Genomic DNA, 6,000 nt, shown 5'->3' on the forward strand with positions numbered 1-6,000 from the left:
CATGTTAGATGCTAAAAAAACACTCTTAAGATTCTTTTATTTAAAGAAATCTTGAGAGGTGACTAATATTCCAATTATTTAATTGGAGGTCGTTTGTAAAACAAGTTAGTATATGGTGAATGCCGAAATGGTAGAGGAATGAATTGATTAGTTCATTAAAACATTATCTTTACGATTAGTCGTAATTGGATCAATATCTGAGTTACTGATATTGGGTCATAACAGAACTAGTGCTTGAATTATGATTAATAAATTAATAATTTAATTGGACCAATAATCTAATTATTAGCAAAATAATAACATAATAATTCAGGATATACAGTTTTTTAACAACGAGAAAAAGATAAGTTGATATTATATTAATTTATTAAGTACCTTATAAATATAGAACTAAACTACAAAGGTACGCATTCTTGACAAAACATTGAATATTCTTGTGAGTAGAAGTTCTGTGAACACACGCCTAACTTGAACGTCATAATGTCTTTTGCAAGTGTTCACCCCAGTCTAAAGGTGAAGGAGGCAAAACAGATGATCTAAACATTTGGAAACAAGGAAGACACATTAGAAAAATACATTTATCAGCTCTACACATATCCCTACATAAACACAAGTGAAATGAAGATGATAAACAAAATTGTATAAGTACAAATAATGGTAAAAAATTTTCTTTCATATTTGGGATAATGGAAAAATTCATATGAAAACTAATATTCTAATATTCCAAATGTGAATCTATCATATCTCCAAATCATTTTTAACTTGAACGTCAGAATGTCTTTTGCAAGTGTTCACCCCAATCTAAAGGTGAAGGAGGCAAAACAGATGATCCAAACATTTGAAAACAAGAAAGACAAATCAGAAAAATACATTTATCACCTCTACACATATCCCTACATATATAAGTACAAATAATGATAAAAATTTTTCTTTCATATTTGGGATAATGGAAAAAATTATTTGAAAACTAATATTCTAATATTCCAAATATGAATCTATCATATCTCCAAATCATTTCTAACTATTTCACTTCACTTCATAATTAGACATAGAGAAAATAAATTATAACACTACAAATCCACAATTAACGCAATAACAATTCCGAAATTCATAATTTTTTTAACCTGCGTTATGAATATGAATTATTTAGGGTTAAAAAATAAATTAATTAACTTCATTGACATTATTTATTTTATACTTAAGATAATATTATTATAATTTAAATCCTAAATTATTTAATAAAAAACAATATTTATAGCAGAATACCTTTTTATTCTTGAACTTCGAATTATCATTTAGTTATGATATTTGAAAATACAAAATAGAGATCACATGTCAAATCGGACACTTATAATGCTTAAAAAAATTAAATCACAACAAAAAGTTAGTAATTTAGTCAATTTGTATTTCGGATATATCACATAGTTTTAAACTCTTCTATTTTATAAATTTACTAATTAATAGAGATACGAGACAAATGAATCAATTAAAATCAAATAAAAATGCTTTGAAATGGAAGTTTCATCTATTTTTAACTGTAAATAGCAATGCAAAATGGGTTGAAATTTGAAAGTCAATCCAACCTACCACAAGTTCAGATAGAGGTCAAAAAGAAAATTGAAATTTTGATACGGGTGTTGTTCTCTCCACCTTTTCAAGTGAGTTTTGCACCTCTCCAGTATTTTAATTTAGGGTTAAATATGTTTTTAGTCCCTATACTTTGAGGCGATTTTGATTTTAGTCCATTTTCAAACTAAGGTACAATTTAGTACTTCAACTTTAGAAAACTCTGGTTTTAGTCCTTTTTACAAAAATTTTTTAACTTTATTTGTTGTTTCAAGCACGTTTCATTATAGCATTTGGATTGTTTACACTGTTTGACACATTTTTGCTTCAATGTTAACTGAGAAACGCGTTTGAAACAACAAATAAAGTTAAAAAAAATTGATAAAAAAGATTAAAACCAAAGTTTTCTAAAGTTGAAGGACTAAATTGTACCTTAGCTTGAAAATGGACTAAAACCAAAATCGCCAGGGACTAAAAACATATTTAACCCTTTAATTTATTTCAAAAATATTCTACACCTCTTCACTATTTTCTTTTATTACAAAAATACCCTATACCTCTCCACTATCCTTGACAATCTTTCTCTTTCTCTCTCTACATTAATGGCATTTACATGGCTCATTAATGAAACATTTGCATGACTCAAATTTAGATATATTTTCTTAATTAAGTTTGCTTCAATCTTATTTTCGTTGGTGAATATATTTTATTCTTTTCAAATTACTTAATAAATAGTAAAATTTTGTTCTAAATTTCTAGAAAAATGTTTATATATATGTGTTTTTTTTACATATAATATCTGTTTCGGGATAAATTTTGGGACCGAGACACTGACCTGGATTCTGCTGCTTTCTGACACTGGATCGCTGGTTTTCTCTGTACTTCGTCGCACATTCCTTAAATCGTCCGTTGCGCTCCAAACTCTGACCGAGGGGGGGAAGTACCTACAAAGGCACTCCGACGCTCAAGTTAGGCGCCTGTAGTAGGGCATTCTCGGCTCTCAGCATGGTAATGCTCAAAGTGAGAAAATTTGATAGGAGAATTGTTGCGTGACAATAATGAAAGTGGGAAGAGTGATCAATGCAAGCATACCTTGTTTGGTGTCCTTGATTCTCTTTTTATAAGCCTTGAAGTGATATAATACTAACAGAATATAAACAGAATAACATATAAACTAACTTACTTGGTTACCCATAAATAGATAAACAACTTCATTTATATCTTTAATTAGATATTATTTCATTCTCAGTATTTTTAATCAAATACCTTTTAGATTGATGGGCTACGAGCCCAATAATAAGAGTTGGCCCAATTATGACCCCGATCGGTTATTCTTCGTAACCACTCATCCCAAATATCATACCGTACATCATCTCCCCCAAGTCTGAGTTAAGCGTTAGTGTTGAAAGGCTTTTGGTCGCACAAAAGTCAACAAACCTAGTCCCCACTAATGTAGTATAGGGGCAACCTAGGGTCTAATCTGTGGACTTGGTTCTTGTTAAGTTTTAGAAATGTAGAATTATACCTAATTATGTCTTTATTTACTAAAAACTAGGTGGGGAAAATAACATGTAAAAATGAAATCTAATATGAAAAGATAATGCAATGCATGATTGTATCTATTTTAACTAAAGATTAAATGAATGAAACAAAACTGAAATATGCAATGTGTAATTCCTATCCTAAATGATATGCTAATAACAATGAACAAAATTTAAAACATATATTCTAATGAATCAATGCAATTAACAATGGTGAATTAACATATAAAATGGAATGCAAAGTAGGAATCTAAAATGATCATAGTGAATGGTAAAAACAGTAACTCAACTTCAAGATTCCTATTCTACTCCTAAATTGAAATTACTCAGAATCTACAAGGAAAAGAAAACGAGAAACAGATTTAATCAAGACTAAAATAAAGCGATAAAATCAAGTCTAACAAAATCCAAAATCCTAAAATGCTACTCTAAATCATGCAAGTACTGAAATCATAAAAGATCAAAACTAAATCAATGCAAGAATCAAACAATAACAGTGCTGGAAATTTAAAAGTGCAAATAGAAACGTAACTTGAAACTAAAATTGGAAAGAACAACTTTTATTAAGAAAAGGAAATCAAAAGTACANATACCAGAAATCCNAGAGAGCTCAAAGNCTGTCACCCATTGATCATCCCCAAGAATTCCAGTGCAAGAATCAAAGTATCTACTTCTANGAAAGCNGTAAATCTAACACTAAAGCGAGAAATCGAAAACTGAATCACAGTATACACCCTACAAGTGATGTCTGTCACCCACCACTATCTACTCTGAGGCGAGAAAATGAGAACCTAATCTAAGTACACTGCCTGTCACCCAGTGCACGTACCTTATAATGTTACAAAACTCCCCTTTTATAGGGAAAATCCAAAAGCAGAAAAAGAAAAGAAAATGGGAAAGGGGAAGGAATCAATTACAGCTTAGATGCTTCTCGAAGATCCTTCAACGAACTCTGAATCATTCTTCAACCGTCGACCGCTTCGTACTTCTCCGATCACGTTTCTGGGCTGATCATCCTTCTGGGCTGCCTTCCAATTTGGGCCATGGAGCTCACGTCTGGTTCTGCTCTTCTTCTTCTCACTNTGCTTGATGAACCCTAGCTCGAGTGAGAGAGTTGGGAGCAAGCCCCAAATTGATTTTAGCCTCTCTGCGCAAAATGAACGTGAGAAAGAAAACCCCTTAACTTTGCCTCTTTGCAGCAGCATGAAACACTGTGTTTCATTAATCATAAAAAGCTTCAGCTGAACTTCAAAATTTTGGGCTTGTACGCCCCTGTTGTCAGCCCATTGCAAGCATCAAAATTCTTTTCCTAGTCAACGCAACACCTTCAGCATAATCTTTCCCGAACAGCAACGTTTTGAGTAAGTGAATTCAACCCTCAATGTCTGACCAATTGGTCCTTTGACCAGGGCACTTCATTAGCATAGGCCCAAACCAACTCCAACCCTTTTTTTTCCTCTTGTTGACCCATTTCTTGGCCCCTTTGACTAGGGGTTAATCCTGCAAAAAATAAAGAAATGAAGAATTAAACTGTAAAAAGAAAAGGTAAAAAAACTAAAAAGATTTATTTATTTTCCTGATTATTTCACATTTAAGGAAAAGAACAAAATACTTATTTATTTAAAGAATNCTATTTATTTAACTAAAAAGGAAAAATTAACACTATTTCTAAAAAAAAAAAACTATTTTTATCCTAATTACTCTAAACTATCCTAATTTTAGAGAATTAAAAGCTAAAAGAACCTAAAAGAAGAGTATTAACATAGAAAATTGGGGGAAAATGGAGACTTAACACACCCTCACACTTAAGGAACTGCCCTCCTGGGCAGGAAAAATATAAAAAGAAAAAGGAAAACAAAGACTCAACTACAACATGAAAGACTCAACAAAACTCAAAAACAGTAAAACTCATTCACAACTCAATTCATCCTGCCAATTCAATCACTTCCAGCCACTTCTTTCAATCAGAAACTGCACAATGATATTTCTCAACCTTAAATCTCAGCATCAGCAATCCTAGCAAGTGGAAAAACAACTCAATTCAGCCAATTCCAGGAATAAGCATAAGTAGAACAGCAAAATCAGTTTCAGCCTCACAGGAAGTGTTTACACTCATATTCACTCAAGTGTTTAGGCTCATCCTGTTTCACTCCTTCATGACATGTCAACCTCTATTCTTAACTTTGAAAGGATTCTAAGTGACCATGCTCAGCTCTTTGGTTTCTTCTAGATCAAAAGGACTTTGTTGGCTTGTAATGTAACGATATGAAGGCTAAGAAAACACAAGGCTTAATGGAAGTAGAAACTGTGAAGAAGAGGAGAACCTAAACTCAGTGCACGTCTTTTTGATAATTCGGCCAGTCCAATTTTTTCTTTCTCTCTGGTTTTCATACACTGTCAGGTCTCATTTTTCATTCTTTTGCTATTTTTCTCTTTTCCAGACCTGCTATTTTCTTTTTCTTAAAACCAGATTTCATTTTTTTCTTTTCTTTTTCTTGGCCTTTCTTTTCTCTTTTGCACTCACTAAGTTCCAAGATCCTCCATCCCTCTCACATGTCTCTACAGGTTAGGTATTTTGTGGGAAAAAGGGTTTGTAACGAATGGAAACAAAGAAAAATGGCTAAGGCTAAAAAGAAAAGGTGCAATGGTAAGAAAAACTGAAATGGTAAAACTAAATGGTTATGAATGGTTAGAAAAAATGCCTAAATCATGTCTAAAGTCCACCAAAAGCAAGCACATCAACAAAGAATCAATGCAAAATCAGAATGAAAATCAAGCATGCATGAAATCTCACAAGAAAGAAAAAAATTGGCCCAAAATCTCTCCAGGTTAATAAATTGCCAATACTGACTTGCTACCCTCTTTTATGCAAAAATGCTTAATTAAATTGAAC

Source organism: Vigna radiata, chromosome 6 (assembly GCF_000741045.1).
Source record: "Vigna radiata var. radiata cultivar VC1973A chromosome 6, Vradiata_ver6, whole genome shotgun sequence".
Taxonomy (NCBI): Eukaryota; Viridiplantae; Streptophyta; class Magnoliopsida; order Fabales; family Fabaceae; genus Vigna; species Vigna radiata.